The sequence below is a fragment of the Amblyomma maculatum genome, chromosome 4 (genome assembly GCF_055883805.1).
Source record: "Amblyomma maculatum isolate TAMU_Amacu chromosome 4, ASM5588380v1, whole genome shotgun sequence".
In the NCBI taxonomy this organism is placed as follows: domain Eukaryota; kingdom Metazoa; phylum Arthropoda; class Arachnida; order Ixodida; family Ixodidae; genus Amblyomma; species Amblyomma maculatum.
The window spans coordinates 138,878,845-138,892,129 of record NC_139347.1 but is presented as its reverse complement, the minus strand read 5'-3'; the positions used below and the strand labels follow the sequence as shown (position 1 = coordinate 138,892,129).

The 13,285-nt window shown below is 50.2% G+C and overlaps 1 pseudogene; it reads right to left on the bottom strand.

Annotated features, from left to right (window-relative positions):
- Positions 1-7,895: 7,895 nt before the first annotated feature.
- LOC146193147 (uncharacterized) lies at positions 7,896-13,059 on the bottom strand (annotated as a pseudogene).
- Between the last annotated feature and the right edge of the window lie 226 nt (positions 13,060-13,285).

Sequence of the window (13,285 nt, the reverse complement as noted above, 5' to 3'; positions counted from 1 at the left end):
GCTACTATATAATTATAATTTACGACAAAGTATTGAGCTGGTTCTGAAGTTTGTATTGCACCTTTTAACGCGGTAGCGTTAAGGAGCTCGTGTCGCAGAAAAACCGGTGTCGGCGGCGTCGGCGGCGTTGGCCGTGAGCGATAAATCCCATCATGCACTTCATAAATAAAAAGCAACTTCCAAGATGGGCTGGGTGGGAATCGAACCAGGGTCTCCGGAGTGTGAGACGGAGACGCTACCACTCAGCCACGAGTTCGATGCTTGAAAGCGGTACAAAAGCGCTCCTAGTGAATGCGGAGTTGCCTTAGAAACGTGCCGTAGAACGTTATACTGCGGTGTATATCGGTAATTATGAGCATGTTACTTACAGAAGTCGCAGTTACACGAGTAGCGAAGTACGTTTCACAAAGACAGGAGGAAAAAACGAGCCGAAGCATTAGAAATTAGATTCGGCGAAATTTCGGAACATGAAGTGGCCTATGTAGACGCGGCGGGAGGTGGTGGCAGTTTCACGGTAGCAACGGTCGTCAGCGGCCGGAGCAATCCCGTGACAGCTGCCACTTTGCGCGGGCGGAGCATAGAAATAGCCGAGGAAACTGCGATCGGTTAGCTTGCGTCGGAACGGAAGCGAAGTTTGTCATCAGTGACAGCAAAACTGCCATACAAAATTTTAGCAAGGGCAGGATCTCGCCCTTAGCAGCCAGAATCCTAGGCCAGAAAAAGTTGGATAGGAAAATTCAAATAATTTGGACTTCTGCGCACGAAGCCGTCCCCTGCAACGAGGCGGCCCACAAGCTGGCTCGAGATCTCTACCGCCGAGCCGCTACAGGGCCACTTGATGACCGAGGAAGCGGAGAGCGCTTGCTAAAATATGGGGAGATCACGCAGCACTACAGATTGGATCGTAGACTGGTACCCCCACCAGACCCGAAATTAAACAGCAGACAAGCAGTGGCGTGGAGGCGACTGCAAACTTATACATATCCGCACCCGGTTATGGCGAACCCTGAGGCTAGGAGTGACAAGTGCAATCTTTTTGGGGCGAGAGGGACCCTCGACCACATAATATGGGAATGCCCGTATTCTCCCAGGAGAATGAACAATATAGGCTGTAGAGACACATGGGAGACCCTGCTGCGCAGCTCGGACCCTGAGCTCCAGCTCCTACTCGTCCAACTGGCTAAAGAGGCTGCTGGGACCCAAGACTTCCCGGCCTGCCTCTGAGGCGGCGGCACCCGCCCCTTGACCTGCGTGTCGGGGGGTGGGTAGATCACCTTATCTGTTGGACATTAATGTTTAGTCCATCCATCCATCCATCCGCTACATTTCTTCTGCGCTGATGATGATGATGATGATGATGATGATGCGTTGTGGCTGCACCCTTTGTATCGGGTGGGCTCAGTAATGTGCCCTAGCCGGGTGAAATAGAAAAACTGAGAAAGAGAGAGAGAAATGAGAAGGGATAGGGTAGAGCTGCTCTGCGCACATGCAGAACCATCTTGCGGCAAACACAGAAGAACCCCTCCTCGCAATGTGCGGCGCTGCCCCAACACGTGGCGCGCCACTCGCCCCTGACGTTTTGCCGTGCACCCTCACGGGTTATAGCGTGATGACAGTGCTCGTGAAGACCACGAACGGCATTCATCCAGGTGTGTCATGCCAGAAGACCGATTTGAAGGACTCCAAAATGACTTACACTACGATGAGTGAAAATGCCAGTTTGGTGTGTGTATGTGTGTGCTGTCTGACCGACATACTCAGTGCGTGTGAACGCTAAAGGAACACGGGAGCAAGAAACGTTGTAGTGTGCACAACACAGTGCGATAATGTAGATTGTGAGAAGCACTTGTTTGAACAAATAATTAGAAAAAAGTTGTACAGTGCACTTAGAAGTGTTGAGTGTGAAAACTATGTCTGTGTGACTCAAGAGCATACCGAGCGAATGAGTGGGCGGTGCGAACGAGGTGCAATAACGCTATCGCGTTCTACTCTTGAAGGCGAAGCTTAAGCGTCCTCCAAATTTCTTTTAAATGTCAAAAGCCTCACTTCAAAGGGTCATGCAAGCGGGGTTCTCGTAACATACGTCTATCAGTCCTCAGAGCAGAAGAGAGCAGACGAGAAGCGTCATAATCAAAATGTCCAGCGCCAGAGTCGGAGCACGGTGTAACAGAAATATGCATGTACGTTTGGCTACTCATGACGACGTCGCAATGCTGCGAGAAGTGCGGAACCTGATTCTGTTTCGAGCATTAGAACAGCTGCTGTTTAACAATCGGGGTCTGCGAATGACTGGTTTTCACGTGCTATTAGCTTTGATTCGAAGTGTAGACGACAGTAAGATTTTTTGTTTCCAATACATGTGTGAAAACTCACTGCTGCGAATTCCTCCGTCAGCCAGCTGTGATTGTTGGCATCGCTAAAACGATGCAGAACACTACGAAAAATGTAGCTCATAATCGTGACGTTGGACATCACTGATGAATACAGACCGAAGATAGGTTCCAAATCGCTCCAGCTGTGGGATACGCAAGCCGCCTTAGTGCAATAAAAAGCGTCTATCGGCCAGGGACCTTAACACCTTTGGGGCTGGTGAAAGTGTTTGGCGCAGCAAGCCAGTTGTAAAGTGACTCAAAATTCTCTTTTCGAATAGGAACGGATACCCGAACAGCGCATAGTCCACAGCAGATATATCCAGTTGACCATTCTTTGGGCGGCAGCGGCATATAGTGAGCCCACTTCTGCTTTGCAGGGAGATTTCCAAACTTCCTGTTTCGAACAAGGCAGGGCGAGCGAGCTCGAGAGCATGCGCTCCTAGATAGAGTTCTTCGTACTCCACACATATGTCAACATCGACAGATATCGTGAATCATTCAAGACGCTCGACGTTATAGCTGAAATATTCGTGAAGAAGGTGCGATTCAGAAGCCAAGTGCCGCGCTGGAAGGGCACGCCGCCGTGGTTTGGAAGCAGACGTGCAAAACTTTTAGCAGCAGAAGAACGTCTGTGGCGCCTGTAGAAACAAACGTTCGTCTGCTTCTAAACGTTTCGCACGTTTGCTTCCAAACCAGACGTCGTTCCCTTCCAGGTTCGTCTGCTTTTATAGGCACCACAGACGTTCGTCTGCTTCTAAACGTTTCGCTTTGCTCCCGACTGCAAAGTCAGATCGTCTCCGGCTCAACCTACGCCTTGCTTTATTTCAGTGAACTCTTTGCTTGCCAGGCGGCGCTGGCAAACACCTCGAATATACCCTCCACCGTTGATACATTATGCAAAATAATTTGTGTATCGTTTGCTAAACGCTATACTAAAACTCGCCCTGGAGGTGAGCTTTCTGCGGCACGCTAACTTTATTTCCATTAGCACCGCTGTTTACGCTAACGCTAAACTAAAACTCTCTAATATCGTCAGCATACAATGCGTGTTTAATGCCCGGGATTTCTGAGTGAAGGTGTGTAGATCTTTCGCAGCCAGCTTGAACAAGAGAGGTGACAGTACCACAGTACCGCTCCTTGCTGGATTCTCGTCTGTTGTGGCTGTAGGAAGAAGGAAAAGAAAATTCACTGGCCTGCTACTAACTCTGTAGTTGAGCCCAACGTTTATAGATATACTTAAACGTTGGTTGAGCCACCTCCGCTTCTTCGTGCGGACAGAGGAGAGAATAGAGAAGAAAGAAAAAGGCGCGCCGCACCAGCCGCCGTCCCCCATCCATGCGGTGGCGGGTGCAATGACGGCCTGCAATAAAATAATTGGTTCACAGGAAGGGAAAGGCGCAGTATCTGTCACACTTGCTATGTGGACACCTGAACCGCGCCGTAAGGGAAGGGGGTGAAGGTGGGAGTGAAAGTGGAAAGAGAGAAAGGGGAGCCGTAGTGGAGGGCTACGGAGTAATTTCGACCACCTGGGGATCTTTAACGTGCGCTGACATCGCACAGCACGCGGATGCCACTTCGTTTCGCCTCCACTGAAACGCAGCCGCCGTGGTCGGGTTCGAACCTGGGAACTCCGGACAGTAGTCGGGCGTCTTACAACTGCACCACCCCGGCGGAGGGCCAGGAACCGCCACCCTCCTTCGCCTCCCGGGGCAAGAGTAATAGAATCCAATTTGATCCAACTGTAGTTTATAGTGGCTTGCTTAGCTGATAAAAGGTTTTTAATATAATTTCAGGTTCTGGTGCCACAGTTAACATCGGTTAGGCTCTGCAGGATATTTATACGCAGAATATTATCGAACCCACTTTTCAAATCAAGTTCCAGGATGGCCTTTCTTCTTTGTGACTTGGGAGATGACTCAAGCAGGCTCTTGCATAAGTACAAGAGTGCATGTCTACAAGTAAGGGCGGAAGCCGAATGGAGTGTTAGAAGCAAGGTTGTTGTCTTCTATGTATCTACTGAGCCTAGTCGTGTTGACTCTCTTCCCCAAACGCGAGGTCAGCAATATCTGTCTTAGATTATCCATATTTAGCGAAATTTGTTCCGACACCCTCTTCAGCAAGAGGCATCACTACCTCCATCTGCAGTGTAAGATTGATGCTAGCGCGGTTCGCTCTAGTGGCAGAGCTCGCGCCCACGTTTCGCCACCGGTCGGCATACGGACGCATGTGACGGACCATTACGGGATTTCGAAGCGCGGCCTTCGTCTTTGCCAGGTAAGTGCCGCAAGTTCATAAAAGGCCTGCTATTTAGCTCTACATAGGACGCGGCTTCACTCATTATTGTCACAGAGCGAAATGACACGGCGGTCTCGAGAAAATGGGTCCGATTTATGAAGGCGCGCAGATGAAACGGGAGATCACGTCTAGCGTGCTCTTGTCACGGTACAAGCGCCAATAAGCGGCAGAACGCCGAAGGTTTTGTTGAAACGGTTCCAAACGTTGTGATTTGAAGATACGCAGTAGGTATAGCCAGCAATGGGTACATGTCTGGTGTCGTACCCAGTAAACAATTTTAGCGCTGGCTTATTACCGCAAGGTTTACTTTAACCTTGGACGCTACCGGAATAGGGCACAGGTGGGTGCGCAATAAAACGCATATAAATGAAGCCACATCAGTGGGACTACCGACGGGCATTCGCAGTGCTGTTGCGAACCGGCAGTGGTCGTGCCCGCGGCTAACCCGAACTGTATTGCAAACTTAAACCGCATTCTCTAAAGAGCATGGTGGCGTCTGTCGCACGTACCCGCAGCTCTTATGCGTTCGGCATGTTGGGACTAGGGAACCGAGCACAAAGTATGTATACCCACTGTGCCTAGCAGTCTACCAGCGCGCTAGTATGTATACTTCTGCCACAAGGCGGGATTTGTGCTTTCACTGCTGTTTTTATTGTTTTGATAAAAGGGCCTGAAGATCAGGCGCAGCGCTCTTTGTTATATGGATTGAGCTTCACAGGTGGGAGTACCGAGTGCACCTGGGAAGTTGTATGATCTCGCGTTTGTCGGAAAGCTATGATGGGTTCCCTTTGTTTCACCTTAGTGGGTAAATGAAAAGATTGGAAGGCGGTTAAAATGAAATAGCATGTAAGGTATTTTCATCGTCCGACTTTCTGATGTCATGATTTGCCAGCGCCATGTTTGTGCGCGCAGTTCTAGATCATTTTTTTTTAAATATTTGACGTATAGTTAACCAGCGCTTCATAATAATAATAATGGCTTCACAAGAGGGAAATGCGCTATATCTGGTCCGCTTATTCTGTGAACACCTGAACCGTTCCGTAAGGGAAGGGAGGCAGGGGGGGAGTGAAAGTGAAAGAGTGAAGGAGGACCACTTGGCGATATTTAACGTGCAGTTACATCTCACAGCACTCGGACGCCCCTCCTCCGATTCGCCCCCATCGAATCGAGGCCGTTGGCGGTTGGAATCGAATCCGGGTACTCCGGCGCGCTCGATAGCCGGAACAGAGTGAGTGAGTGAGTGAGTGAGTGAGTGAGTGAGTGAGTGAGTGAGTGAGTGAGTGAGTGGAGTGAGTGAGTGAGTGAGTGAGTGAGTGAGTGTGAGTGGAGTGAGTGAGTGAGTGAGAGTGGAGTGAGTGAGTGAGTGAAAAACTTTATTTAGCTCTAGATTGGCTTGTCTTCTGCGGTTTCCAGATGGCTTCATCCATTTTCTAAGACAAAGGTCGGTCGCCCTTAGTCCAGGCCTCCGCTGGATGCTGCTGTCAATTGTGCTCGCCTAATCAGACCTTCTTGGTCGACTCCTCGGCGGTCGATGGAGAGCACTCCCTCCCATTGCTCCGCACTCGGGTTTCTTATAACGGGTACCACGCTTATCCTCTGGCATGCCCACGTTATGTGCTACAGTGTGGGTGGTTCTTGGCACCAAGGGCATTTGTCAGTGTACTGTGTGGGATACATTTTGTTGAGTACGTGTAGGTTCGGGTACGAGCCCGTTTGTATCTGCCTCCACGCGACTGAGTCCTCTCTGCTAAAGGAGTTGTGTGGTGGTGGGTACCGCTTTCTGCAACTTTTGTAATGGTTTAGAATCGCCGAATAATCTTGGGGTACAGGTTCGTTCCCCTCGAGGTCGCCTACGTTGGATGCTCGGTAATAAGTGTACCCCCGAGCTATCCTGTCCGCCTCTTGGTTCCCTGTTACTTCCGCGTGTGCCGGCGTCCATACTATCGTATGCTTGATTGGTTTTTCGTTTGGTTGTCGTGTTATGGTGGCCCTCAGAGCGGAGTATGCGGAGCGCTCTGTGCCCGATTCTGCCGCGAAGATAGTTGCGGCATGCTGTTTGTGAGTCTGTAAGGATTGTTAGAGACCGTTTAGATCGGTAGCCCTCCGCTGCCGCTAGAGCAACGGCCGCTTCCTCAGCCTCGACTATCGTACAGTCTTGTAGTGATGCGCTGGTGATCTCGCGTAGCGTCGAGTCAATCACTGTTGTTACCACATTTCTGCTGTGCTGCCCCACTGTTCTGGTGTATGTGGTTGCGTCCACGTATACCGTCGTTTCTCTGGGTGCTAGTCTTTTTTAGGTATTCAGCCCTTGCCTCTCTGCGTGCTTTGTGAAGGTTGGGATCCATGTTCCTGGGTATGGGCGTTACTTTTAGTGTGCGGCAATATTCGTCCGGGATTGTTTTCATCGGCGCGGCCCAGTTTCTTAAGCAGCTCCCTTCCAGGTGGGGTCTGCTGTGGTCTGCGCACTTGGGAGACTAGTTGTGCCTCTCTCAATTCATCGAAAGTGTTGTGTAGTCCTAGGGCTAGGAGCTTTTCGGTTGAAGTGCTGTGAGGAAGGTGGAGTGCGGTTTTGTAGGCTTTGCGTAGAATCACGTCCGCCTGTTGTACCTCACTCTTGATGGGGCTGTAGTAAGGGAGGCTGTATGTCACTCGGCTGACTACCAGGCTTCTAACCAGCTTGAGTGTGTCCTCCTCTCGCATGCCATGACGTCTGCGTGAGATGCGCGTGATCATGCGGGTCACTTGAAGAGTCGATGCCTTGAGTAGGGCGAGGGTGTGGGTACAGCGTTGGTTTGACTGTATCCACATCCCCAAAATTCTGATGAGTGTTTTTTCTGGTATCGACTTCCCCTCGAGGTAGACGTTTAGCTTTAAGTCGTCGCTAGTGGGGACTGTGCGGTTGAGTCTTCCTGTCGTAACTCTTAAGAGCTCGGATTTCTTGGTGGAGCATGCTAGCCCTCTGGCTCTGACGTAGTTCTCTACGCAGGTGGCTGCCTTTTGTAATTTCTCTTTTTTCTCTTCGAGCGAGCCTGTATTGACCCAGATGGTGATGTCATAGGCATACATGGCATGGTGTATGCCGTCGATTTCTTTCAACTGTTTTGCCAAGCCAATCATGGCTATGTTGAAGAGCGTCGGAGTGATGACCGATCCTTGAGGTGTTCCTTTGTTTGGCGTAAGGAATTTGTCTGATCTGAGGTCCCCCAGGCCAATTGTTGCCGTTCTGTTTCACAGGAAGGCTTTGACGTAGCCGTAGACTCTCCTCCCGCAGTTTAGGTCGTTCATTCCCGTAAGGACAGCCTCGTGACTGACATTGTCAAAAGCCCCCTTGATGTCAAATGCCACTATGTTCTCTCCGCTCTTGGGGACGTTCCCGAGTACTTCTTTGATTTGAAGCAGTACATCCTGTGTCGATAGTTTTGCTCTGAAACCGAACATGCTGTGGGGATACAGTTCGTTGTCCTCCATGTACTGTTGTAGTCTCAGCGTCACTACTCGTTCGTACAGTTTCCCAAGGCACGATGTGAGCGAGATCGGTCTGAGGTTCTCAATTTGTAGTTTCTTGCCCGGTTTATGAATCATGACGACTTCCGCATGCTTCCACTCCTCGGGGACGGTCTCCGCTTCCCAGTGTTTGTTGAGAAAGTCTGTTAATTCAGCGACTCGGTCATCACTGAGGTTGCGGATGTGTGCGTTATTGATCTTTTCCGCACCTGCGGCCGTGTTTCTGGTTGTGTTTCGAATCGCTGCATAGACCTCTACTCGCGTGATGGGCCTGCCCAGGGTATCGTTTTCTCTTCCCCGGTAATGCTCTGCGTAAGCCGCTGGGTGTTCCCGAACCACTATTAACGCGTACTTTCTCCAGGAGTTTTGAGTCTGGTCCCTCGAACTGATGGATTAACCGGTATATGGCCTTGTTGTTTTCTGCCTTGGTCTTGGTTGGATCTATGAGAGACTTGAGGATATGCCTCGTCCTCGCTGTGCTCAAAGTTCCGTTGAGGGAGTCGCCGAATTGTTGCCAATTTTGCCTTGCCAATTGCGCCGCGTACTCCTCTGCCTTCGCTGCGACTTCTGCGATCTTGTTTTAGTTTTCTGTTGTACTTTTGTTTCTTCCATCTCTTAGTGAGCCCGCGTCCAGCTTCCCACAGCTTGAGCAGCGTGGCGTCTACCTCGGGTGTCTGCGTCGTTCGCGCGATTTCTTTGGTGTTGTACTTGCACTGTTTTTCCTTGAGCATGTTTCCCCACTCTTCTATCGATTGGATCCCTTTCTCGGCGAGATTCCCGTCGCATGCCTATCGAAAAGCGCTCCAATCCGTGATTTTTGCCGATCCCAGTTGGCGCTTTAGTCTGTCTGAGGTTACTTGCTTATAGTGGTCACTGCCCAGATTCTCTAACAGGTTCTCCCACACTGCCTGTTCCGCTCCCCGTATGAATGTGAGGTCGGGGCAGGTGTCTGTACTGACGCTGTTTCCAATTCTCGTTGGAGTGTCTGAGTCTGTGAGGAGGTTGCAGTAGGTGTTTTCTGCTGCCTCTGCTAGTGCTTTACCTTTTGGGTTAGCTGTTTGGTATCCCCAGCTTTTGTCCATGGCATTGAAGTCTCCTATTATAAATAGCGTGTTGTTTTTTGCGAGTTTGCGTGCGCCATGGAAAAGTTCGTGGAATTTTGCTTTCCTCCGTTTTGGAGGGCTGTATGTTGTTGTTGTTCTCCTCTAATGTGATGGCACATACCCACATAGGGGGATCGGCCAAGAATTGGGGTGCAGAGATATTAGATTTTGAGATGTATAACTACATCGGAAAAAAAAATAATAATAAATGCTAGGGAATAGAAAAGGAAATGTAGATATGATAAACCAAAATATATAATAGTAAATACTAACGCACGCAGTAAGAGAATAGTAAGATTTATATGTACAGAATAAAACTTCAAAGCATATTAGTCAGGTAGACGTTTTGTTTCTATTAAGAAGTTTTGAATGGCGTTGAAAACATACCTGTGGCTGTACCCAAGCATGGTGGCACCGAACGATAATAAAATTTGGCTGCTCAAATTAAGACCCAGCTGTTGTAACGGCTTCTCTAAGTACCGTTTTCTCATCATGGTAAAACGGCGGCAAAATATCAAGAAATGGTCTATTGTTTCCGGTTCCCCGCAGAATGCGCAGACAGGAGAAAGCGCCAAACCAGACCTGTGCATATAGAAATTTAGGGGCGGAATACGACAGCGTAGCCTTGTTAGAGAGACCTCAGTCTGCCTTGATTGACATGATTTCCTATTCCACGAATACTTGAGGTGCAGGTAGTCATCCGAGGATAAAATAGATCCAGACTGCGTGCTTAATAAGGCACGCCGCCGAAATCTTGCTGCTGTTATGTACGCTGTTGCCGGGAGGATGGGCAATACAGGGCCGTTCAGAGAATCTTTGGCTAGTCTGTCTGCAATCTCATTGGCTGTCACATTGCTGTGTCCTGGTACCCACACTATATGTATGAGCCTCAAATGTGAGGGGAGCAATGAAAGAAAGGTGTTTAAAATTTGCGAATCCATATTCGAAGAAAGCGACAAGCACAAAGAATGAGAGTCTGTAATTACAGCCACTGTTGAGTATGTTGTGTCTAGTTTGCGCAGAGCAAGCACCACCGCCAGCAACTCCGCCTGGAAAATTGGAGTAAAATCCGGAAGACGGACTGAAAAAGCCCAGTCTAAAAGCGGACAGTATATTCCAACGCCGGCTTTTTCATTAAATTGAGAAGCATCCGTTGCTATTGTTATGCTAACTGGAAGACTTTGTAAATGATCTTCTAATAATCCATTTAAAATGTGAGGTGCTAAGTGTTTCGCATTATTTGGGAAAATGTCATCAAAGATAATTTGAACCGACGATGCACTTACTTTTGTTGGAAAGATGTTAGAAAGGACTACGTGCAAAGGTTGTAACAGATTTTGCACTAGAATTACCTGCGGGGTATGAAACCGAGGCCATACGACTCCAAAAAAGGAGTCTGGCTCGCAACAAAAAATTGATATGGAGCGGTGGAATTGTGATTCATATATTTTCAGATACGTCTGGACAGTCAAGAATTGTAATCTAGTTATTAACGGTGGTATTCGGGCTTCAAGGTATAGTACATTATTAGCCACGAATTTGGGGAGCCCAAGGCATAATCTAAGCGCTTCCCGCTCTAAAAGAACAAGAGGACGAATTTTGTAATTTTTGGGCTGTATGAATTCACAATGAAGATGCTGCCCCTCTTTCTTTTTTTCTTTGGTGTAATTTCTACTACCACGTGTTCTACGTCGGTGTCGGTTATCCTTGCGTGGTTTATGGCGATGAGCGCCTTACTGACTAGGGTTGCCGTTCTTTTTTTCTTGAGTCTCGTAACACGTATATCCTGTTAGTGTTGGCGTAGTACCCGTCTCTTGAAGCGCTATGATGTCGGGTGGTGTTTGTTGTGTATGGATGCGTTTTTGGAGTAGGCCCTGCTTCTTGCGGTAGCCTCTGCGTTTCCATTGCCATATGTCTAAGGTTTCTTGCTTGCCTAAGGTTTTGTAGGCCATATTTAAGCTGCAGTGTTGTCTGTGGGCGGGTTGCCGAGGGCTGCCAGCGCAGGGTGGTGGTAGGGCTCTAATGTTCTCGGTGAATTTCTGCTTGTGGATGCTACTCCGGAGTTCTGTGACTTGTGGTTGCAGTTGCTTCATCATCTGCTGCATCATTTGCTGCATCATTTGATGCATCTCTGCCTTAAATTTAGCGAGATCCTCGTTGCCTGTTTGCGACGGGGCTTGGGCTTGTAATGTTTGTAGCTGCGGAGGGCTGTTCGACTTAAGGTCTCGTACTGCCTTCGTGAGCTCTGCTATTTGGCGCTTTAGCTCGCTCTGCCTAGCGCGCGATAGTTGTAATTCGCGTATCAGCTCTGTTTTCTCCGCGTCCTCCTGTCTAGACTGTTCGCGGCTGCTGTTTGTATTTGTGGACTGTTTGTTAGTTATCCCTCCCGAGTGCGGAGCAAACCAGGGGTTTTCGGCTCCCCAGCTCACCTTGACGCCGCCGTTCTTTCGGGTTTGCTTCTGCTTCTTGTTCTGCTGCTGCTGGCTTCCTCCCTTGATGGCCGGGGGTGGCAGGGGCGGGAAGGACCGTGACCGGCTCCGTGAGCTGCTCCGTGATGCCAGGGATGTCGAGCGGCTCTGCGAGGTCTCCCCCTCCAAGCTGAACCACCTTGGTTTCTCGCCGCAGTCGTTCCGGCTGCGGCGTCTGTTCTCGCGTCCGCCGCCGTTGTTGCCGCTATTGGCCTTGCCTCGCGGCTCCCTAGCTTTCTTTAGTCGATCTCGACACTCCCTCGATCCGGTACCATGGTCGCCTCCGCAGATCAGGCATCTCGGGGTACACTGACGGTCTTTTGGCGGGTTTTGCAGCCCGCACTGTTTGCAAGCCTTGGCGTCCGGTGTGGGGCACACGTCGGAGCGGTGACCTGGTTAGCAGCAAACGTAGCAAATTTGTCTTGTGGGCCGATACGGGTAGCACTTGTACTCGGCTTCGCAGTAGATGACGTGTTTCGGTGTGATGGGCCCGTCAAAAGTGATGACGGCTGACTTGGTCTTGCCTAGTCTTCGGACGCTGTGGATGGTAACACCCTGTGTGCGCGTCCACAAGTCGGCTTTCAGTTCCTCCGGTGTTGCTCCTGGATCCACTCCGTGTATCACTCCCCGCCGGGTGTCTTCCGGAACGGCCACGTAAGCGTTCACGTCGTATGAGCGTCCCTCGATCTTGAGGCTAGTGATGCGCCTCGCGAGCTGGGCGGCCTCTTCGTTCGCCGTGCTCACGACTATAATATTGGATCCTGTACGAAGCCTGGTGATCAGGTCTTTTCCATCGAACTTGTTGCATGCCGCGGCTACGGCCCGGGCCACTTGGAATTGCTGGAGCGACTTGACTACAAGTCCCTTCGGTCGCAAAATAGTATTTAAATCGTCCTTGGGGAGCGGGGGCAGCCTTCGCCTGGGCTGCCGTTGCGTTCCTTTCCCGTCTTTTTTCAGCATGCCGGCAGCTGGTGCGCCAGCTGTCGACGTAGACGCCGGGGATTCCCCTCCGAGGTCACCTTGAGCGGCCGAGGGAATTCCGGCGTTTGCGGCGGCGTTCCGTCCGTTTCTTCTTTGTCGCTTCTTTTGGCGTTTGGTCAGGGCCAATTCCCAATTTGCGTCATCTTCTTTTTGGATGTCTTGCTGCTCCTGCATGGCGGAGTCCTCGATTCCCCCTACTGCCGATATCTCGGAGTCGGAGATGTCGAAGTAGGCGTTGTCTATCTCTTGTGCGTCTAGCAGATTCTGGGCTGTTCTGCTCGTTGATGGTTCAACATTCGGGTATTCTGCGCTGCGGGAGGCGGTTGCAGGCTGCATTGCTGTCGCTGAGCGGGCCTGGCTGTCCGCGAACGCCCATAGTCGAGCTAAGCCTAAGTAGGCTTAGCGACCAGCGTTTCCCGCCAAAAAGTCGCCCGAACCACGTGGGGCTTCAAAGTCCGGTAAAATTGCCAAAAATGGCCCTACCGTCTTGAAACCGGTGTCCGGGTGATTCAGCTTGTGAGTTCTTTCACATCCAACCAAAATCTGGTTGTCCACTGGGTCG